We start from the raw sequence: 24,765 nt of genomic DNA on the forward strand, positions 1-24,765 counted from the left end.
TGCGATAACACTTGGTGACACCCCCTCCGACGATCCCCGCAGAATGGATCGGATCTGCGGATTGAGCATAATGTTTGAGACTCTGATCCATTATGCTCCCCAATCCACAGATCCGATCCATCCTGCGGGGATCGTCAGCTTTCTTTACAACTTACCTTTTTGTGGAGCGGGTCCTGTGTCACCCCGTATAAGTTGCATGCCGACGATCCCCGCAGGATGGATCGGATCTGCAGATAAAGCATAATGGATCGGAGCCTGATCCATTATGCTCCACAATCCGCAGATCCGATCCATCCTGCGGAGATTGTAGGCTTGCCTTACAACTTACCTTTTCGCGAAGTGGGTCCAGTGTCACCCCATGCGGTTGGTGTCACTCGGTGTGGTGCACACCCCCCGCACTTGCCTCGGGATGCCACTGACCATAAATATGGCTCCTCAACAGAAATGAAGGGGACCATGGCCCGCATGATCAGTAGGAGTAGGAGCCAGAAATAAAATTTTCCACAGCAAAGGCTGTGCAGCATGGGGCATGATAAAGATCACTGCAATCTGCACTCTGAGGAGGTGGTTGGGGGGGGTTAATTAAAGGATAACTGTACTAATGTTAGCCAAAAAATAACTGTATCTCATATTGTATTTATTGACACAGAAGAATAAAATATATTGGGACTAAAGCATTATTTAATGATCTTTTATTTTAATTGCATACACTTGAAAGTGACAGCTCACTGTAAATCAATATGTGGTTATCTTGCAATCCTTATGTTTATACACAGCTTTTAACAATAACTATACAAAATGAAAAAAAAACAGAATTTCCCTCTATAAAACATTAGTATCTGCTTATCTTTTATTATTTTTAATATTTTCTATGGAAAGTAAAAAAGATGCACTCAAAAGCGTACAAATTACACCATTTGACTCTGATGTAGGTGTAAACTACCTCTGATAATTCAATTACCCATGCAATATTAATAACATACTGCTGTTTTAATTAATTTCATCATTTTAAAATCAATTCACCTTTCTGGGATTCAAACTCATTAACGTCAGCCAAGGAGATAAGTTGACTCTCAAGATGTAGATCGTTCAAGGTAATGTGTAAAAAATTTGCTGCTTCTCCTGTTGAAATCAACCTTTCTCATTATTCTACTTAACGTGTCTCTCCCACCTGACAATACTGTTTTCTTCTAACAATCATATTGCATTACAGTGAACACTTTGGCTGGAGAAAGCTGGTTCCAGTGGGTAAAAAAAGGAAGGCGCACAATATTGGTATTTGTAGTATGTTATTAAAGAGACCATGTATTTATTTATTTCAGGTACTTATATAGCGCAGTCAATTTACACAGCGCTTTACACATATATATTGTACATTATTATTATACAGTATTTATAAAGCGCCAACAGTTTGCTCAGCGCTGTACATTACAATGGGAGACAGTACATGCGACAGTACAATAGCAATACAATGCGATACATGAGGGGTTCGAAGGCCCTGCTCCTTGGAGCTTACAATCTAGGAGGGAGAGGATAGTGGTACAGGAGGAAATAGCTGTGGGGGATGGAGTGGTAGGAAGAGTGGGGGAGATCGGCAATTAGCAGGGGGTGGGGTAGGCTTCCCTGAAGAGGTGGGTTTTCAGGGTGCGCCTAAAGGAGAGGAGAGTAGGTGATAGTCTGATGGATTGGGGTAGGGAGTTCCAGAGGATGGGTGACGCCCTGGAGAAGTTCTGGAGGCGGGCATGGGAGGAGAAGACCAGGGAACTAGAGAGAAGGAGGTCCTGTGAGGAGTGGAGAGTGCTTACATTCAGATTTGTCCCTAACCCTCAAGGGGTGTACAATCTAAGGTCCCTAACTTACATTCATACACATACCAGGGCCAATTTAGACAGGAGCCAATTAACCTACCAGCATGTCTTTGGAGTGTGGCAGTAAACTGGAGTACCTGGAGGAAACACACACAGGCACAGGGAGAACATGCAAACTCCAGGCAGGTGGTGCCGTGGCTGGGATTCGAACCAACGACCCCTAGTACTGCCAGGCGGAAGTGCTAACTTTTTAGCCACTGTGCTGTATGCTGTATACTATACTAAATGTGCTCAGCCAAGCTTTACATGTAAAAGGAGATAGTATATACTAGTATATACAAAGCTCATTTGGCCATACTCCTCCTGTGGCTCACAGGAGTGCAGAACTAAGACCTAGATACCTAGATAAGACCTAGATAGAGCCGACAGTGGGCTAAAGTCAGCTGGCAGCTGACATCACAGCGTTTGTCCAGGCTCTGCGGGGATCCTGACAATAATGTCGGGATTCACCCAGATGTTGGCAGCTTGCTCAGCCTCTCAGTATGTCGCTAATAGCCTGATCCAGACTCTCCCAGCCCCTCCACAGGTAGTGGCCCCTGTGGTTACTATGCAGAAGGGCAGGTGCTTGGCATGGCTATCACTGTAGTAGCTCAAGCTCCCACAGGGGCCAATCAGGCAGGGCCATGGATAAGGTTGTACCACCAGACCTCCTGTATGGGACCCAGGCCAGCAGGGTGCCCAGGTAGCTGGGTGAATTAGATGTGGGCAGGGAGGGTGATCGGCACAGCAGGAGGGGCAATTACAGCCAGCTTTCTTTTTCTCCTCTCCTTTCAGCTCAAGTAGAGAGAGCCATACAGGGCATCAGTTCCACTAATTGCCCAACCCCCCCCCCCCCCACACACATACACCACCCTCCCTGAGCACAATACATTTCCCCCTGTTGCCTAGCCCCCCCCCTGCTTTCGGTGCTGCTGGCTGCCCAGCAGCTGCAAGCACACTGCAATAGGATCCTTCAGGGTGGAGAGTGGAGGAAGGGTCCAGTAAATATGTCATAATTACAAGCCCCTTCCTTTCCTGAATGAACACAATGAGTGATCGGTTGCATAGTAAACTGTGTTTTTTTTGGGGGGGGGGGCCCTGTCAGGTTGGCTCTATGGGGCCCCGTGGTTTCTAACAGCAGCCCTGTAATCAGGTATCGCATATGCATACTTACATTGGGCCAAGCCAGCCAATGTAAGTATGCCAAATATATCATCCCTGGAGTTCAGCTTTAAAGAAATAGAGTAAACAGTATTTTAGAAGAAACTGTCAGTTGTTCATGACACGTAAAGCTCTAGCAAACAAAAGTGTCATTTACTTTAAATAAAGAGTTGGTCCACCCAAAACGTTTTTTTTTTCTTATATTGTTGTTCAAATCCACTAACCCTGTTCTGTCTAAAATCACATAAAAGGATTTAACTGGAGTTGAATTTCCAGAGTTGGCACCTTAAATGAACACCAATGCAAATCTACAAGCACAACATCTTACAAAAAAAAAGAAAAAAAAGGATGTGTGAGGACATGTTTAAAACATATGCCGTGTATTTTTTTCCTAAGTGCTTATAATTTGTATTCCACAAAAGCGCACTCCTAGCTATTTTATGTGGTAAATAACAAAATTGCATATTTTTAAGAAAGCTTCGAAAATACCTAGTTTTTAGCCCTAGCGCTTATTATAAATGTCACTCTCTTTGTAGTATACGCATACCACTAGCAATCAGACACGTGGAGAAGAATGTAAAAAATTAGGAGCTGCATGTGGCCCTTCTCATCTCTATATTTGGTTCAGGTTTGTGAACAGAACAAATGTATACATAAGAAATTTTGACTTTTCTATGACTTTAAAGTGAAATGAAGGTACTGCTGTGAGAAATTGCTAGAAGTTAATTTTTTGGCACAAGAGAAATGCAAAGTCTCTATTGCAAAAAAAACAAATCTTTGCCAAACACTCCTAGCAATTTTTCTTTACCTATATACACTGCAAGACACTGCAAGACTGCACAATGGTGGATTTTCCTTGGTTGTACTGGAATGATGCCATCAACTGCAGGCATCACCCCACTACCATTTTTTAGAGCAAGCGGTCAACTCTCTTGTACAAGCAATCAGAACGGCTACTAGTCGCTCGATTGCTTGTACTAGCAGTGGGAGGGGACATAACTGCCTCCCGCCACTCTCTCAGAATCTTCCATCCCACTAGGAGTCCCAAGCAATCAGCTGGCACATCAGCCGGCTGGCCAGACAGCCAGACAAAGCCGAAATCAGCCTTGATCAGCTCTCCTTTATTGTAAACCGGAAGCGATGACCTGACACTTGCGGTTTACCCGTAAAATTTTGGCGCAATTTTTCAGAATCTAAAATCATTAAAAAACACAGATCTTGGTGTTTTTAATGCTTTAATGCGTAGAGGAGGGATTTGGGGTCTCATAGACCATTAAAATACCTGTCATGTGTCTATTGCTGTCACGGAGATGTTTACAAAGTGATAAAAAAAAATTAACCCCCCTGGCGGTATTCCCAAGTGTAGCTCGGGGTAAAGTTTCAGTACCACAAGCAGTAACCCTGAGCTACACTCGGGAATACCATGCAGCGCTGCTCCGCGATCCCACGATCACTTACCTTGTCCTGCGCTCCCGCGATGTCCCTCCTGCAGTGTCCCCGGCAATGTCCTCCGGCGGATGCCGGCATCTGTCATCTGGGTTCCGTCCCCTGAGACGTCGGGACGTACGGGGGACAGAACGGCAGCAAATCTGAAATGACAAAAAGTGACATTCACTAAATACACTATAATCACATAGTATAACATTACTGTATCAAACCATTTCACATACATTTTGTCCCGAGTGCTTTGTCCTGTGCCCTGCCTGCATTTTTACTGTTCTTTCTGCCTGGAAACTGAGAAACGTCCATGGCGTCTAAAAAGCGTCCCTTTAGGTCAAAAGCGGTTTTAGACCAGCTAGAGAACAGCGATAGTAAATTAGAACCACTTGCAGAATTGAGTGATGATTCATGGGGAAATTTGTCATCAGACACTGAAAACGATTTTGCGACTTTGCTCAGTAATGTGCGAACTTTGCACTCAATTTCAAATTTCAGTGTTTTTAGTTTGATTATATTATTGAATTAAATGTATTATTATTATATTATTATTTTTTATGATTATTTATTGAATTATAATTTATAATTTCGTGTTTCAAATTGTAACATACTGGGGATGTTTACTAGACTCTTGTTTGGACAGATTTCCACTTCTTGGAAGGAATAATTACCTACCTGTCGTTTGGGAGATACTCCGTATTGTCTCATTCAGTCTACTGGTCTGATGCCCACCTCCTCCATATTACCAGCCACAGACCTGTTACCTGGAATGTCCAGATGCATTTTCAATGCTTTACTGCAAAAACTCAGCGACAATCATCAATACATCTTCTTCATGATATGGTCGCAGTGCAGAACACTTGACATTAAAACTTTGTACCCTCACCTTCAGCCATCTTCCCAGATGTTACTAGTCACTTGCCCACAAGTGGTTCCATATAGAGGGTGCTCCTCAGCAAGCAACAGAACCTTCTAAACAAAAGTCATGGGTGGCAAGATTCCTCCATCTTCACCCTAACATGTCCATAGTTACTCCTCAGGCAGTTCAGTTTATCCAGGTCCTCTCACTCTTTCCACAAAGGGCACAGACCTACGTGGTGTTGGTCAGGGGTGTCCTGTTCCCATAGCAGAACTGCCCAGGTCCCACCCATAGCTGCTATAAAAGGGACACCAACTCCACCCACTACATCATCAAAGGAAGGGAAACAAATAAAGGACACTACACCTACCAACAAACTTTCCATAGCATAAGAAGCACATGTGGCCAAGCCAAGTACAGACACATCAAAAAGCATCTCTGACTTCTCTGCCTGCATGCTTGTTCTGGCTCAGTGATTCAATGAGTGTTGAAGTCAGAAACAGCCTGGAAACTAGCCTTTTCAGAAGGAGGTCAGCAACAATAACATGCAGCAAAGGACAATGCCCAACCGGATTCCCAGGAAAGGTGAGGACTCAAGCTATAGGTGTTTTCCTTACAATCGAATGCAGTGTAAGGAACCATAAACCAGGTGGAGACAGAAAGTGCAGTTAAAATCACACCATTAATGAAATAGCAAAAATAACACAGTTCAGGAGCGTAGTCAAAACAGAAGCCCGTGTTTGGATGCCAGAGCGGGTAATCAGATGAGCCAGGGTCAGGAAACAGAAGTCAACGTAGTCAGGAGCCAAACATCAGGAACAGGAATCAGAAGAGAAGTCAGCCAGACCGAGTTGTACACAGGAACACAGGCAGGAACACACTGCAGATCATAGACCACGCAATCCTCTGTGTTTTATTTTAACCTATATCAGTAAAGATCTTTGCACATAGCTGTTTCGAGTTGCTGGCTATTTATCTTCATAACTGTTGACAACAATACGCCTCCATATTTCTGATAGGTTTACCTTTAAACTAAACCTGTGCTTTGCCCATGCAGGCCTGGAACTTCCAGGTATTTACAAAAAGTACTTTTTTCATAAAAAAAGGTGGCTGGTCTTCTTCACCAAGGGAGGGGGGCAGGAAGCAAAAGTGGGTTGGGGGGGGGGCAGGCAACCAGCCTTAAAAATGGCTTTGATGGCTCAAGATCCCTGGACAGGTAAGTGTCCTATTATTAAAAGTCAGACAGTATTTGTAGCTGCTAACTTTTAATTTTTTGTTTCTAGGGTGAAGAACCGCTTTCAAGCAAAATACGACATCGCTATAAGTGGCAGGAAATATGGTGCGGCAAGTATGTTAATCATAGTACATTTTATAACACCTTATTATAAGTGCTCATTAAAACAAACTATTGTTCTTCTTTAAACAAACATTTTGATTTATTATTTTGAACCATATTTCTTCTTTGAGTAGAGACGATCATTTGATATAACATGACTTCAGAGTCAAATGACAGCAGAGTCTGCAATCTGATTACGCTAACATTCCAGTCTAAAAGGGTTTCCCGTACCACTTTGTTAGATTCCCAAAGCCGCATCTAGCTGTACCCTGCACGCAGCTGTTTTCCTGTAGAAGAGGTCAGTAAATGCAGGGTGACAGGTGGCGGTGCCCTCTGTAAGGACTTTATAACATCTTCTTCTTAATGTTGCCTGAAGCACAATGCTCAGCTTATGTCATGGTGCTAGAGGATTGATGTTACCTACAGAGATCAGCCTATAAACCTGGGCAGTGGTGAATCATCTCATAATTGATATTTTACAATATATCCTTTATTTCTAGTGGTAATACCTCTATCCAAAGTTTATTATTTCTCAGGAGATTTGCAAAGATTGCTTTGTGTCAGTTACTTCCTTTGAGAGAAAGGGGGGGGGGATAACAGAAAAAAGAGAGGGTGGAGGGAAAGACAAATGGAGAGAGAAGAAAAAATATAGAGGAGAAAGAGAGAGAAAAGAAAAAGGAAGAGAAGACGAGAGGAGAGGAGAGGAGAGAAGAGAAGAGAGGCAGGAGAGAAGAGAAGATAAGAGAGGCAGGAGAGAAGAGAAGATAAGAGAGGCAGGAGAGAAGAGAAGATAAGAGAGGCAGGAGAGAAAAGAAGAGAGGAGAGGCAGGAGAGAAGAGGAGAGAAGAGAAGAGAGGCAGGAGAGAAGAGAAGAGAGGCAGGAGAGAAGAGAAGAGAGGCAGGAGAGAAGAGGAGAGAAGAGAAGAGAGGCAGGAGAAAAGAGAAGAGAGGCAGGAGAGAAGAGAAGAGAGGCAGGAGAGAAGAGAGGCAGGAGAGAAGAGAAGCGAAGAGAAGAGAGGCAGGAGAGAAGAGAAGAGAAGCAGGAAAGAAGAGAGGCAGGAGAGAAGAGAAGTAGGAGAGAAGAGAAGAGAAGCTAAGAGAAGAGAAGAGAGGCAGGAGAGAAGAGAAGCGAAGAGAAGAGAAGAGAGGCAGGAGAGAAGAGAAGAGAAGCAGGAGAGAAGAGAAGAGAAGAGAAGAGAAGAGAAGAGAGGCAGGAGAGAAGAGAAGAGAAGCAGGATAGATAAAGTAAAAAAGCGGGCAAAAGAAGAAAATCAGTAAACACAAGGAGAGAGAGCAAGAGAACTAATAAAAGAGAGAAAGGCAGAAGAAAGGAAAGAGTGAGAGAGATAGAAAGAGGAAGAGATAGAGAGTAGTATGGAGAGGGAGACAGAAGGACAGAAAAAGAATAGCAAGGCAGGAGGAATAAACAATCAGGAAAAGAGAGGGAGTGAGAGAGAGAAGCAGAAAGAGGCCTAAAGAAAAGCAGAGAGAAAGAAAAAGGCATACAGATAGAGAATAGTGAATTCTATGCCCAGGTGTTATCCAAACTTGCCACGTTATCAGTTATCTTAAAGTGATTGTAAAGGCACAATATTACCAAAAAAATAAATAAAAAACAAGCTATACTTACCTGCTCTGTGCAGTGGTTTTGCACAGAGCAGCCTCGATGGTCCTTTTCTTGGGTTCCCCGTGGGCACTCCTGGCCCCTACCCCCTGATGAGTGCCCCCAAAGCAAACCGTCTGCTGTGAGGCCACTCGTGCCAACCCTGTATGTCCATAAGACACACAGAGCACAGTTCACCTCCCCCCCCCACACACACACACACACACACTGGTTGTGATTGACAGCAGCAGGAGCCAATGACACTCACTGCTGTGTCAGAGCCAATGAGGAGGGAGGGACCTGGGAAAGCCAATGCTCTAGTGCACATCGATGGATTGAGATGGGGCTCAAGTAAGTGTATAATGGAGCTAAGGGGGGAGCTGCACACTGAAAGTTTTTCATCTTCATACTTAAAATGCATGAGGGTAAAAACCTTCAGCCTTTAGAACCACCTTAAAATAAGGATGATATAGATATTTATTTTTCCTTAGATTTATATACGGTTGTAGCAGGATGGGTAATAAACTGAATCATTGCATAGTCTCTAGCAGACTCTATAACAACAGAGAGTCTAGCTAAGAATAGTTACTTCAATTAAACAGTTAATTAAACCGTTACATAGTTAGTCCATCCAGTTCAACCATTAAAAAAAAATGTTATAATCCTATACCCACAGTTGATCCAGAGGAAGGCAAAAAACCCAGAAAAGCATAATCCAATTTGCTCCTGCAGGGGAAAAAATCCTTCCTGATCCCCCGAGAGGCAATCGGATATTCCCTGGATCAACTTTACCTATAAATGTTAGTATCCAGTTATATTCTGTGTATCCAAGAAAGAATCCAGGACTTTTTTAAAGCAATCCACTGAGCTGGCCAGAACCAACTCTTGAGGCAGTCTATTCCACATTTTCATGGCTCTTACTGTGAAGAAACCTTTCCGTGTTTGGAGATTAAATTTCTTTTCCTCCAGACGTAAAGAGTGTCCCCTTGTCCTCTGCGATGACCTCAGGGTGAATAACTCTACACCGAGTTCACTATATGAACCTCTGATGTATTAATACATGTTGATCATATCTCCCCTTAATCTCCTCTTCTCAAGAGAGAATACATTCAGTTCCTCTAATCTTTCCTCATAGCTGATCTCCTCCATGCCTCATATCAGTTTGGTTGCCCTTCTCTGTACTTTCTCCAGTTCCCCAATGTTCTTTTTGTGAATTGGTGCCCAAAATTGAACTGCATATTCCAGATGAGATTACTAATGATTTGTACCAGGGTAATATGATATCTCTCTCTGGAGTCTATACCTCTTTTAATACAAGAGAGGATTTTGCTCACTTTAGAAACCTCTACTTGGCATTGCATGCCATTATTAAGCTTGTGCTCTTCTTAGAACTCTCAGATCCTTTGATTCCCCCAGTTGTACCCCCCTAGTATGTATGATGCATGTATATTCTTAGCCCCCAAGTGCAGAACCTTACATTTATCAACATTAAATCTCATTTGCCACATAGTTGCCCAATTAAACAATGCATTGAGGTCGGCTTGTAAGTTGAAGACATCCTGTAAGGACGTTATTCCATTGCAAAGCTTGGTGTCATCTGCAAAGACTGAAACTGTATTTTTTATTCCAGACCCTATATTGTTTATAAATATATTAAAAACTAAGGGTCCCAACACTGAACCTGGGGGTACACCACTGACAACCCTAGACCATTCAGAGTATGAATCATTAACCACTAGTCTCTGAATACGATCTTTTAGTCAGTTTTCTATCCATTTACATATGGATTTTTCCAAACCTGTAGACTTTACCTTACACATTAGCAGTGTGTGGGGAACTGTGTCAAACACTTTTGCAAAATCCAAGTATACTACGTCCACCGTCACCCCTCTGTCCAAGTATACCATGTCCACTGCCACCCCTCTGTCCAAGTATACCACGTCCACCATCACCCCTCTGTCCAAGTATACCACGACCAACCCCCTGTCCAAGTATACCATGTCCACCGCCACCCCTCTGTGCAAGTATACCATGTCCACTGCCACCCCTCTGTCCAAGTATACCACGTCCACCATCACCCCTCTGTCCAAGTATACCACGACCAACCCCCTGTCCAAGTATACCATGTCCACCGCCACCCCTCTGTGCAAGTATACCACGTCCACGTCCACCCCTCTGTACAAGTATACCATGTCCACCGCCACCCCTCTGTCCAAGTATACCATGTCCACCATCACCCCTCTGTCCAAGTATACCACGTCCACGTCCACCCCTCTGTACAAGTATACCATGTCCACCGCCACCCCTCTGTCCAAGGTTTTGCTCACCCCTCATAAAAAGAAATCAGATTTGTTTGACAACTTCTGTCTTTCATGAATCCATGCTGTCTGTTGCTTAAAATATTTAGTTCCAGCAAGACCTCATCTATGTGGTCTTTTATTAAACTCTCCAGTATCTTCCCAACTGTAGATGTTAAACTAACAGGTCTATAATTACTTGGTAAAGATTTTGACCCCTTTGTAAATATAGGCACCACATTGGCCTTACACCAATCCAGTGGTACTATGCCAGTCAGTAAAGAGTCCCTAAAAATTAGAAACAATGGCTTTGAAATGACAGAGCTCAATTCTTTAAAGACCCGTGGGTGTATGCTATTGGTGTTAACCTAATAAACAGCATCACTCTAATCAAAGTTCAGGGTAGCTCTGGAAACACAGGTGAACAACTGGAGGGATCCAAGGCCCAAGGATACAGGGGAGCAACCCCACTGAAACTGAAGTACTCTAGTAGCAATTGGAGAGGGGTTCCCTGAAGTGGCTATGTCTTGCAAGGAAGCTGTGTTCTTTTAAGCTCGGGCCTGGGTGCCTGCATGCTAGTTCGGACAGTGGAGGGCCTATCACCTGGCTGTGAATCACCTGCCCAACTAGCTCGATCTCATCAGTTGTGGCAGCTCTGAGCTGCTGAGGCAAGGAAGCAGAGAAAAGTACCTTCCCATGGCATGTTCACGAACCTGGGAAGTTGCAGGAAAAGGAGGGTAAAGGGGCCTACCTGCATTTAAGCATGGTGAGTGAACGGCCACTCCACTACATTCTCTACAATTGATATAACTGAATTTCTGCCTGTAGCTTCTACAGTCTGATAGGATTGAAGCAAAATCACATGACTTGGATTATCCTACATATAGTGACTGTAATTGGCTATATTTTGTCAGTTTAAGATGGGATCCTATGAGCTGGTCATCTTATATAATCAAACATTTGGCCTGGAAGAAGACAAACGTTCATCAAGATCAACTTTCGAAAACAACAATCCTAGTTTTCCCAAAGGAGAGCAGCCGTCAACACCAGCCTCGCTACGGAGCCTTTCAGATGTTTCTTGTTGATGGTTGTCTTTCAAGAACATAGAAGCCAATGCTTCTATACACTGCACTGATGATACCTAACAAGCCTGAAACAGCCATATGCTATTCGGAATAAATGGTAACTATGCTGTAAGCCAGTGATTCTGGATGTTGGTCTTGGCTAAAAAAGGAATCATTTGCATGGATCTGCTCAAGATCTTAAATGAGGAATAATTGATTTTTTGAGTGGTTGATGTTGTCTGCTTTAAAAACACTCTACTGCTTTTTGCATCCTTTCAGCCCACCTTGTCATAAGCAGGGGTGGACTGACCGTTTGAGCACTCGGGCACTGCCCGAGGGCCCAGGGTCAGTAGGGGGCACCATGAAATGCCCCTGGTACCTTTTCTAGGCTTTTTTGGGTGTGCTTTGAGTGTGGGCAAGGACACAGGGTCCCCATGATCCCTTATTGCCTGGGGGCCCCTTGAGTTGTCAGTCCACCCCTGGTCATAAGCTTTCTGGTTTAGCCCTCATGCACATGGGGCGTTTTGATAAAACTGGTAATGTTAGCTGTGTAAAGTCACGCGTTTTTCTGTGTTTTTCCGCATTTGCATTTTTTAGAGATTTTTAGCATTTTTTTACCAAAAAATAAATGTTTTTTTGGTAAAAAAAAATCCCAAAATGCCGATTTGCATAGTTTTACCACAATTTACCGCGTTTTGCTGCGTTTTTCAGCGTTAGAGTGTTTTACAGCTAAAAAACTCCTCTAGAAACCCACTAGTCCTGGGTTTTTTTCAGCCAAAAAAACGTCCCAGCCAAAAAAACGTTGATTACAGTCTATGTGTGCATGGACACAGGATAACATGCTGAGGGGTTTACTAGCTGTAGAAAAAAACATCAAAAGCCAAAAACATCCGCTGTACAAACATCCAGTGTTCATGAGGACTAAGGCTGGTCATACACTATACAATTTTCTGTTCAATTTCTGCCCAATTTCCTTTAGATTTACTTTCCACTATGTAGTGCAAGGGCCTGCTTAACCTCCTCGGCGGTATGATTCTTTCCGATTTTTTGTGCTGAAAGCGGTACCATAGCGGGCTGTAATTTTTAGGAATAACTCACTGAAATCTGTACGAACAAGATTCTAGTAAACATTCCGGATATGATAAAACTTGAAACATAAAATCATAAATTATAATTTAATAAATAATCATAAAAAATAATAATAATATAATAATAAATTTAATTCAATAATATAATCAAACCAAAAACACTAAAATTTGAAATACAGAGGCAAATTCGCACATCGCTGAGCAAAGTCACAAAATCGTTTTCAGTGTCTGATGACGAATTTCCCCACAAATCATTATCACTCAATTCTGCAAGTGGTTTTGATTTGCTATCGCTGTTCTCTAGCCGGTCTAAAACCACTTTTGACCTAAAGGGACGCTTTTTGGACGCCATGGACTCTTCTAAGTTTCCAGGCAGAAAGAACAGTCAAAATGCAGGCAGGGCACAGGACAAAGCACTCGGGACAAAATGTATGTGAAATGCATTGAAACAGCAATGACAGCAAAAATTACATTTTTTAAAAATTTCAAATTTCCCGCCGTTTCCGGCGCCCGTACGTTCCGACATCACAGGGACCGGAACACAGAAGCTGGATGCCGGCATCGGCCGGAGGAGATGGCCAGGGACGCTGCAGGGGACACATCGCGGGAGCGAAGGACAAGGTAAGTGCTGCAGGGACCCCCTGAGCAACGCCGCTAGGTAACCCCGAGTGTAGCTCGGGGTTACCGCTCTTGGTACTCACATTTTACCCCGAGCTACACTCAGGAAAACCGCTAAGGAGGTTAATTGGATACAATTGAAAGTGTTGTTTGGGTTTGACCTCATATTATATAGTTTTTGGTAAATCTAAAGCAATTTTCTAAATAAAATTGTATAATGTATGGCCAACCTAAGACTCTTTGAATGTCTGTGGTCCATCTGGATGCAGTTGCAATACATGGCCACTGTATGGACACCATACTGAATAATATTGGGGACTGTTGCAGACTGAGAAGCAGGCAGTCTTTGTGTTGCTAACATTCAGTTTTGCTATTTACCTTGCAAAGTAGTGAACCTACATTGTAAATTATACGCACTTCAAAATAAAATACATGTCGGAAAAAAAAAAGCAAAGCACAGAAATTGCCTACTTTTCAGCCTGCGCGCGTTTCATAAATGTCCCTATAGCATTTACATACTCAGCTTTTTTTTTTTCTTTTTTTATCAATGCGCCCATGCTGCATTGCAGTACAGTGTGCTAAATCCATGGTGAGCACACCTGACCGCGCTTGCTGCCGCGCAATGAGAAGCTGAACATCAAATCTTCCATATAAACAGGGGGGTTTTTAAGAGAAAGCATAGTGTATTTTCAGGAAGGGCATGTTTGAGTTATTAGTGCGGTGTTTATCTTAGAATAGTTTTTTGTTTGACTCTTACATTGTTTCTTACTTGCTCTTCCGTATTTTTGTTTCTGTGTTAAATATAGAGATTTGTAGATTAGCCACTAGAGGGAGTTATCAATAATTTGCAATTACTTTGCCTCCTTTTTAAAGCTGAATGCTAAATAGATATAAAAAAAAAAAAAAGTTATGTTATGTGTTAATATTAAAATGGATTTGTTAAATGAAACAATTGAAGTATTCCCTGAGCTCTCCTTCACAAGGGGAGCTCAGACTGGGAGAGGGAGGGTCAGCAAGAGGAGCCAATCAGTTTGTTGCAGTGAGTATGTGTTGAAAGAACCATTCTTGAGTGCAGAGAGATGAGTTTCTACTCTTTCATTGCCCATTCACAGGCTGGGGGTCGAGAGGTGATCTAGCTGAATTACATAACTGCAGTAAAGTCAGATCATCAGGCTGGCTGTGCTGTGCAGCACAACTGTATAAATCTCAGGACTGGCTGGATAGAAATAGAAATCATTTGGCAGGTAAAACAGCACTCATATATATACTGTATGAGTCTCAGCTCTGAATTAAACAGCTTGCCTGCAGTTCAGCTCCAGAAAAACTGAGGCTACCATTTTTTACTTCCTTCTGTAAACGCCATTTGCCTTGCTGTTATGGTTATCCAACAGCCTCAATATCGAATGAGCCACTAAACCCATGACTAAGAAGATTTGGGGTCAAGTCAGATCTTCTAATTTGCATATTTATTTTGCTTCAGTGATTCCTAAGGTACTGACCCTACTGGATAACCATAAGAGCCAGGCATATTCACAAGAAGAGGTCAATAATGGTGGCCTCTATACTTTCTCATTACAGGTGTTGAAAAAAAACTGTTGAGATAAGATATCAGCCGCACAAGGAGTGAATTGTTTTTAGAAAGCCAGCCAACACAGTCATAGACTTGCATTGGAAGAAGGCACAATGGTGGCCAAGCCAATATATGAGCACCTGAAATGCATCATCCAGGTCAACCCACCTCCAAAGAAGAGCAGGAGACAAATGATCTCACACATCGCATGAGTAGACCAATGATAGCTCTGGAGCATGAAAGGCAAAGGACTTGGGGGAGGTAGGATACTGGTTTTAGGGTTCAAAGCAGATGTAATCCCAACACATCCACTTTTAAATATGTGTGGCTAATCCATGGAACAGTATTAACTCTGATGCTTGCTTATTATTGAAAAATAGCTTTTTACTTAGTTAGCTTATGGTCATATGACCTCTCTCGCTTCCTCTAGCTGCACCGGCTGGGGTGGTAGATGGCAAAACCTCTTATGACTGCATCATTTTTGGTGACATCGCTCACCAATCCCTGAGTCCAACTCCTTCCTCCTCCTCTCAGCAGGCCTGCAGACACACCATGGGGTTTATGTACTAAGGCTAGGTTCACATCTGTGCAGGTGGTGCCGCTGTGGTTCCATACAAAAATCTGTGCAGCCGCACCACCCGCACAGAGGAATGCGGACCCGCGGGTGGGTTCCATTAATTCTAAAGGCACTCCGCCAACACTGGAAATCGCAACCGTACTGGGAAGCAAGGTTTCCCTGCGGGCTGCGTTTTCAAAAAAAGTGCAGGGACTTCTTCCCTGCGTATTCCGGAGCACGGGAGTCCATTCAAATGAATGGGCTCTAATTTCCCCATGGACCGCCGGAGCCAGGGGTTAAGCTGGAGAGTGCAAAATCAGACTCACTTCTGCATAGAAACCAATCAGCTTCTAACCTCAGTTGTTCAATTAAGCTTTGACAATAAAAGCTGGAAGCTGATTGGTTTCTATGCAGAAGTGAGCCTGATTCTGCACTCTCCAGCTTTAGTAAATAACCCCCCCCCCCCCCATGTGTCTGCAATCCAGTCTGAAGCTGTACTCAGCTGATAAAACTACCGCTGCATTTAAAGATGGTGGTCGTGCATTGTCACCCTTAAAGCGGTATTAAAACCAAAACCAAAAATGTAATATATTGCAGGTTACCAATAATTAGATGTGGTGTCTTCATTTGTTTTCTTTTCTTTGGCTTTTTCCCTCTGTTTTCACCTGGTGATCTGACCAGTAACACACCTCCTGTATTTGTGAGATACAACAATGGCGGAATGAGATAGGAGGCGCAGCAGACAGCAGCATTGTCAGTCTGGGGGCATGGGAGTGTTAAATGTATTAGCTAATTTAGATACACTAACAAATGGAAGCCAAACTCCAGTTCACACTTTATAATCATTTACAGTAAATAGTTTTTTTTCTTTTGGATTAAAGGTTTTATATGAATAAATAAAAGCTGATCATTTTAATCACCCTTGCCAGTGTTAGGTGGTTTGTTACATCCATGTAAACTGATACATTCTGCTGGAGAGCTTGTGCCTTTGAAAAACAACAGTTTTGATAGCTGGTTCACCAGATTAAAATAACAGGAAGAAAGCCTAAAAAAGGAAACTAATGCAGCTGTTACATCTAAGAATTTGTAAGCTGCAATATAATAAATGTTTGCTTTTGGGTTTAAAGTGTTACTAAACCCAGGACCCTGCATTCACTCTATCTGGTCTCCCACAGTATACACAACACAGAAGTGCAATTGTTTTAGTAAATATAAACTGCTAAATACCTTTTATCATCAGCAGTTAGAGCAGTCTTGTGACTTCTATCAGTGTCCAGCTGAGCACTGGTTAAAGCTTGTAGGAGGAGTTTTCAATTTGCTCTAGGAGGATGCAGAACCCTCTGACCTCTGTCTAGACAGTGCTGATTGGCCCTGAACTGATCACATGCACTCTTCTAAGAAAAAAAAACACCTCTCTAGCAATGCACACCAGACTGAGCATGTGCATAGTGTCTCCACACAATATATCTTACCAGGAGATAATAGGGGGACACTGGACGAAGGAGAGGATCAGAGAAGTCAGGGCTTTTACAAAATGCTAAGGATTAATCCCTTAGGTTCCACAGTATGCAGAACCCCTAACCTTTGTCTAACCAGTGCTGATCCCGGGGAAAAGAAATTCTCTAGCAATACACACCAACCTGAGCATGTGCAGAGTGTCTCCACACCATATGTTTTATCAGGAGATAAGAGAGGGACACTGGAAGAAGGGGAGGATCAGAGAAGTCAGGATCAAACAAAGTTTTTACACAATGCAGAGGATTAACCCTTTAGGTTCCACAATGAGTATAACAAGCATACTTTACTGCATATACAGACTGATTTTACTGTTGTGTGTTTAGTAACACCTTAATATTGCTCTAAAAGGGTGTGCTGGGACCAATCTTTAACAAAGCTAAAGAAAAATTAAAAATGCTAAGGATATTAACCATTGCAGGGTACATATGTATGAATACAGCCAAATGTAGTTTTTGGGTTTCCATACACTTTAAGATGTTGAACAATCGTATACAATATGTAGATGAACATTTACAGGAAGAATGGCTTTAATATCACCAGACTCGGTCCAGGGCATTTTTTTAAACAACTTTTCCAGATGAGACGTTTGTTAATTTTCCTGGAAAGGTCTTTGTGTGAGGAATGGTCCACAACATTGGATGAACATTGTCTATTTCTATAGTCAGCCTTGGTCTTTCCAAGCAGCTTATGCATTAGATATTCATTGCAGCTGCGTTATCAGTAACAAAAGTAAAAGCAGTATGGATTTCATTGCTTCCACTGATATTAGCAATCAGTTTGAGGCTTTGTGTTGTCGGTGCCGGGGTCTGATCACTGCTCTCATTGTATCACGTTCTGTGCATTTCATTCATCTTGTGTTACCAGAGTTACACGCAGCCACAATGTAGCAGGAGTCAGATTTTGCCTCCAAGAGAGCCGTGCATTTATTTTTTATGTTCAATGCTCTGGATCGCGTTTCAAAGGGCAAATCGGATATCATCATTTAACAAACACAGACCTCACCTTTGTGCGCCCATGCTGTTGTACATCTGGGTTCCACTACACGTAGGTTTATTTAATAGCATATTGCAAAGAACAGTTATGCACAGTAACTCACAGCATCCAATCAGAAACCAGTTTTTATGTGGATATTATATATTTTTATTATATATATTATATTGTTATGCTCACTGTGGAACCTAAGGGGTTAATCCTCCACATTATGTAAAAAGGATGATTGATCCTGTCTTCTCTGATCCTCCCCTTCTTCCACAGTCCCCAATCCATCTGCTGATCGAATAGAGCCTTGGGTACAAGCTGCACATGTTCAGTTTGGTGTGTATTTCTAGAGAGGGTTTTTTTTTTCTTGGGAGAGTGCATGTGATCAGTACAGATCCAATCAGCACTGTCCGGACAGAGGGTCAGGGGTTATGCAGCCTCATAGGACAATCATGGGAGGATGAAAACTCCTCCTACAAGCTTTAACCAGTGCTTGGCTTGGCACTGATAGAAGTCACAAGACAACAGTAAAATCAGTCTGTATATGCAGTAAAACATGCTTGTTATACTCACTGTGGAACCTAAGGGGTTAATCCTCTACATTGTGCAAAAAGGCTGTTTGATCCTGTCTTCTCTGATCCTCCCCTTCTTCCAGTGTCCCCCTCTTATCTCCTGATAGGACATATTGTGTGGACAGGGGCGGACTGACAACTCATGGGGCCCCCGGGCAATAGGGGATCATGGGGCCCCTGTGTCCTTGCCCAAACTCAAAAAAGCCTATGAAAAAGGTACCAGAGGCATCTCATGGGGCCCCTTACTGACCCCGGGCCCTCGGGCAGTGCCCGAGTTTCCAAATGGCCAGTCCGCCCCTGTGTGTGGAGACAATCTGCACATGCACAGTTTGGTGTGTATTGCTAGAGAGGTTTTTTTTTTTTCTTGGAAGAGTGCATGTGATCAGCACAGGGCCAATCAGGACTGTCCACACATAGGTCAGGGGTTCTGCATCCTCCTAGAGTAAAATGAAAACTCCTCCTACAAGCTTTAACATGTGCTCTGCTGTACACTGATAGAAGTCACAAGACTGCTGTAACTGCTGATGAGAAAAAATATTTAGCAGTGTATATTAACTTAAATATTTGCATTTCCAAGTTCTGTGCACTGTTGGAGACTAGATATAGAGAATGCAGGGTCCTGGGTTTAGTAACACTTTAAGCTTTGGCAATAAAACCTGGAAGATGGTTGGTTTCTATGCAGACTTGCACCAGATTTTGCACTCTCCAGATTTAGTAAATGATCCCCAATGTGAGATGCTTCCAGTGAAGGGTACTATGTATGCTACAACATACAAATACATTTTTGACAATTGTACTCTTCCAACCTTGCAGTATCTGTTTGGGGAAGACCCTTTTATGTTCCAACATGACTGTACCCCTGTGTACAAAACCAGCTCCTTAAAGACATTGTTTGACAAGTTTGATGTGAAGGAACTCTTGTGGCCTGCACAGAACCCTGACCTCAACCCTACTAAACACCTTTGTGATGAATTGGAATGCCAGCCAGGTCTTCTTGTCCATTATCTGACCTCACAAAGGCTCTTTTGGCTGAAAGGTCACAAATTCCCATAGACACACTTCAGAATCTTGTAGAAAGCCTTCCCAGGAGAGCAGAGACTGTTATAGCTTACAAGGAAGGAGTGGAGGGACAACTCCATATTAATGCCTATGAGTAGGGAATGGGGTGTCAACAAGGTCATGTAAGTGTAATGGTCAGGTGTCCACAAACCTTTGGATATATAAGGTGCCTATCCTGGAGTAGAAACTGTTCTGGAGTCCTTTTGATTCTGGTCACATTCTTGCTAAAAGACTCCATCTTGTTTCTATGAGTAAGTTCAGGAGGACATAAATAAGCCAAATTAACCCCCCAATTCAATGACACATACTCTAGTTAATAATCATAAAAAAATAGACCTTGTCATGGCTCACATAAATTTTCAATTTTGCTGAAATTTTCTGTACAACCCAACCAGTCCCCGAGAAGGAAAATATTAAAGCCTAGCTTGGGTCTTTCCCCATGTCCCCCCTCTGTCTCTCGTTCAACCTCATGGTCTGTTTACACAGAAATTAACTTTCAAAAGTCACTCACAGACATCTAGAGCCCGTTCACACCTTCATGTGCTTGTGTACCTGTATGTGACATGTTAATGTGTGTTGGATTTTACGATGTGGTGCTCTGTAGTGCATTATAGTGCCTTGTGGTGTGCTGCAATGCATGTGCTTCAGAGGTCCATTGTCTTAGTGCAATGGTCTCCAAACTGTGGCCCGGGGGCCAGATGCAGCCCTTTGCTTGCCATTATTCGACCCTTTGCTTGCCTTTATCTGGCCCTTTGCTTGCCTTTAACCGGCCCTTGGGGCACTATTCCTGCCATTGACACAAATGATAGGGCACTATTTCTCCCACTGACACCAATGATGGAGAACTATTTCTCCCACTAACACCAATGATGGGGCACTATTTCTCCCACTGACACCAATGATGGGGCACTATTCCTCCCACTGACACCAATGATGGGGCACTATTCCTCCCACTGACACCAATGATGGGGCACTATTCCTCCCACTGACACAAATGATGGGGCACTATTTCTCCCACTGACACCAATGATGGGGCACTATTCCTCCCACTGTCACCAAAGATGGGGCACTATTCCTCCCACTGTCACCAAAGATGGGGCACTATTCCTCCCACTGACACCAATGATGAGGCACTATTCCTCCCACTGGTGCCAATGGTGGGGCACTATTCCCCCCACTGACACCAATGATGGGGCACTATTCCTCCCACTGGTGCCAATGGTGGGGCACTATTCCCCCCACTGACACCAATGATGGGGCACTATTCCTCCCACTGGTGCCAATGGTGGGGCACTATTCCCCCCACTGACACCAATGATGGGGCACTATTCCTCCCACTGTCACCAAAGATGGGGCACTATTCCTCCCACTGTCACCAAAGATGGGGCACTATTCCTCCCACTGACACCAATGATGGGGCACTATTCCTCCCACTGGTGCCAATGGTGGGGCACTATTCCTCCCACTTATACCAATGATGGCGCACTATTCCTCCCACTTACACCAATGGTAGAGCACTATTCTTCTCACTGATACCAGTAATGGGGCATTTTTACCAAGGTCAGGACGGGGGATCAGGAAGGAATTTTTTCCCTGCAGGAGCAAATTGGATCTTGCTTTGCTGGGTTTTTTTGCCTTCCTCTGGATCAACTGTGGGTATAGGATTATTATTTTTTTTTTATTTTAAATGGTTGAACTGGATGGACTTTTGTCTGTTTTCAGCCAGACTAACTATGTTACTATGACATTTTCTATTCCCACTGGCCACGGTCCAGTCGAAAGGGTAATAACCTGGCCCTTTGTTTAGAAAGTTTGAAGACCCCTGTCTTAGTGTATTGGAGTGCCATTGAAAACAAACGGAACTATAATGCCTTAACGTGCATTGCTGCAACGCACCTCAGTGTGCAGGTATTAATGGGTCCTTACATCAGATGACGGTCAGTTTTCAGGAATTGACAGATCCACTCTGGATGCATACTCATAACCTGTCCTACTCAAACACTGCCTCAGCTCAGGTCAAGGTATCTGCAGGAAGTGTACCCACAGCAACAGAAAAGAGAAAGAAATTAAAAATAATTTGAGTAAAGTAAGGGAAGCTATAGATCCCCCATCAGATTTCTATTTTCTCTGTGTCTCCATTGCAGATTTTCCCTCACTTCCTGCCTAGTGAAATGTTATCAGCAGGAAAGGAAGTGAGGGAAAATCTCCCACAGGCCGACAGGGGGGGCAGTAAAAGCAGGTGGTTGAGCTACATTTTTTTCCAGCCCCCAATCATGCTCCTAAGCACAGAAATGCAGCTGCTCAGGGCTTCAATGCTTTGCTTCATGGCAAAAATTAAATGACATATTACATTCAGTGGTAGTAGCACCGCCAAACGCCACCCTTTCAAGTGAAAAGGGTCACATTGCAATTGAGTGCAGTGCACATGGTTATGGCAGGGTGGGTTGGCATTTTAAAACTTAAAATAGGCGGTGAGGAGGCCTCCTCTTCGCATGCCAACTACCCACCATTCCGAAAAGTATTCCACTGTTTATCGCTTTTTAGATGGGTGGCAATAATAGCACATGTGTGAACAAGTCCTAACAGTGACCCGGATAGCATCCCAAAATACACTCACCTGCCACTATATTGGGTACACCTTGCTAGTAACAAATTGGACCCCCTTTTGGCCTTCAGAACTGCCTTAATTCTTTGTGATATAGATTCAACAAGGTGTTGGAAACATTCCTCAGAGATTTTGGTCCATATTGACATGATAGCATCACGCAATTGCTGCAGATTTGTCAACTGGACATCCATGATGTGAATCTCTCGTTCCACCACATCCAAAAGGTACTCTATTGGATTGAGATCTGGTGACTGTGGAAGCCATTGGAGTACAGTAACTTCTTGTCATGTTCAAGAAACCAATCTACACTGTAGTCATAGAGGGATGGACATGGGCAGCAACATTACTCCGGTAGGCTGTTCTGTTTAAACAATGCTCAATTGGTGCTAAGGGGCCCAAAATGTGCCAAGAAAATATCACCCAAACCAGCCTGAACCATTGATACAAGGCAGGATGGACCCATGCTTTCATGTTGTTTATGCCAAATTCTGACCCTACCATCTGAATGTCACAGCTGAAATTGAGACTCATCAGACCAGGCAATATTTTTCCATTCTTCTATTGTCCAATTTTGGTGAGCCTGTGCAAACTGTAGCCTCCGTTTCCTGTTCTTTGCTGACAGGAGTGGCACCCGGTGTGGTCTTCTACTGCTGTAGCCCATCAGCTTCAAGGTTTGACGTGTTGCGTGTTCAGAGAGGGTATTCTGCATACCTTGGTTGTAGCGAATGGTTATTTCTATTACTGTTGCCTTTCTATCATCTCGCACCAGTCTGCTCATTCTCCTCTGACATCTGCAAGGCATTTTCGTCCACACAACTGCCGCTCACTGGATATTTTCTCTTTTTTGGACCATTCTCTGTAAACCCTAGAGATGGTTGTGTGTGAGAATCCTAATAGATCAGCAGTTTGTTAAATAATCAGATCGGCCCGTCTGGCACCAACCATTCAAAGTCACCTAAATCCCCTTTCCTCCTCATTCCGATGCTCGGTTTGAACTTCAGCAAGTTGTCTTGACCACGTCTACATGCCTAAATGCATTGAGTTGCTTCCATTTGATTGGCTGATTAGCAATTTGTTTTACCAAGCAATTGAACAGGTGTACCTAATAAAGAGGCCGGTGAGTGTAGGGTCTTACACTCCGGTCGCACTGGGTGCAACTTGGCATGCAATTTGCATGCCATGCAACTTGTATATCATATTCCAAGTCACACCCTATTGTCTGCAATTACAGCGGTCAAATCGGTGCGGTTCCGACTTGGTCAGCGCAGCACTGATTTCTAAAGTAGTACATGCACTACTTTTCGTGTGATTTGCATAGACATCTGTGTCAGATGTCTTGTAAATCGCACCTGCAATCAGCAAGTCCCCCGACTTTGAAATTGTGCAAAAGTCACACGATTTCAAAGTCGGGCTTGATGTGACCGTAGACGTTAGGTACAAGCACACTGGATGTTAAAAAACACTGATCTGGATGTTTTTTCTGCCAGGAAAAAATCTTGACCCTGGTAAATGCACGTAAAGCATTTTACACACACTTACTTGCATCAAGCGCTTGGGCGTTTATTCAATTCATTGGCCAGAATAAATCATTTATTCTGGCCACTGAAATGAAAAAAACACACAGGCACTAACTGTGTCTAACATTTACGTGCATTTAGCTGCTCCTACACACGTTTTGCCGCATTTGGCGTTTTTTTTGCCCTCCTGAATGCGATTCTACTGCGTTCAGGATAGGAGCTTCTTATTGCCTCTAAATTCTGCTGCTCCTAAACTCTGGTAAAAGCCTATGGGGTTGATTGACTAAAACTGGAGAGTGCAAAATATGGTGCAGCTGTACATGGTAGCCAATCAGCTTCCAACTTCAGCTTGTTCAATGAAGCTTTAGCAATAAAACCTGGAAGCTGATTGGTTTCTATGCAAAGCTGAACCAGATTTTGCACTCTCCAGTTTTAGTAAATCAACTCTATAGTGTGAATGGACACATAGGGGTTTATTTACTAAAGCTGGAGAGAGCAAAATCAGGCTCACTTCTTCATCCAATCAGCTTCTAAACTCAGCTTGTTCAATTAATCTCGGACACAGGGGCGGACTGACCATTTGTAAACTCGGGCACTGCCCGAGGGCTCAGGGTCAGTAGGGGGCCCCATGAGATGCCCCTGGTACCTTTTTCATAGGCTTTTTTGAGTTTGGGCAAGGACACAGAGGCCCCATGATCCCCTATTGCCCGGGGGCCCCATGAGTTGTCAGTCCGCCCCTGCTCTGGCAATAAAAGCTGGAAGCTGATTGGTTTCTATCCAGTGAGCCTGATTTTGTACTCTCCAACTTTAATAAATAAACCCCATAGGCTTTTTTTTAAACTGGTTCAGGGGCTTTGGTAAAAAAATGCCAAAAGCTTCAAAATGTATGGAGAAGCGCTGTGCATGAGGCCATAGGCTGGCCATACACTATACAATTTTCTGGCCAATTTCCTTTAGATTTACCTTTAACCATGTAGTGCAAGAGCCTGCCTAATTGGATACAATTGAAAGTGTTGTTAGATTTGACCTCATATTATATGGTTTTTGGTAAATCTAAACCAAAAATATCAAGAAAAT

The sequence above is a fragment of the Staurois parvus genome, unplaced genomic scaffold, assembly GCF_062004578.1.
Source record: "Staurois parvus isolate SC_StPar_1 unplaced genomic scaffold, SC_StPar_1.0 ptg000162l, whole genome shotgun sequence".
In the NCBI taxonomy this organism is placed as follows: Eukaryota; Metazoa; Chordata; class Amphibia; order Anura; family Ranidae; genus Staurois; species Staurois parvus.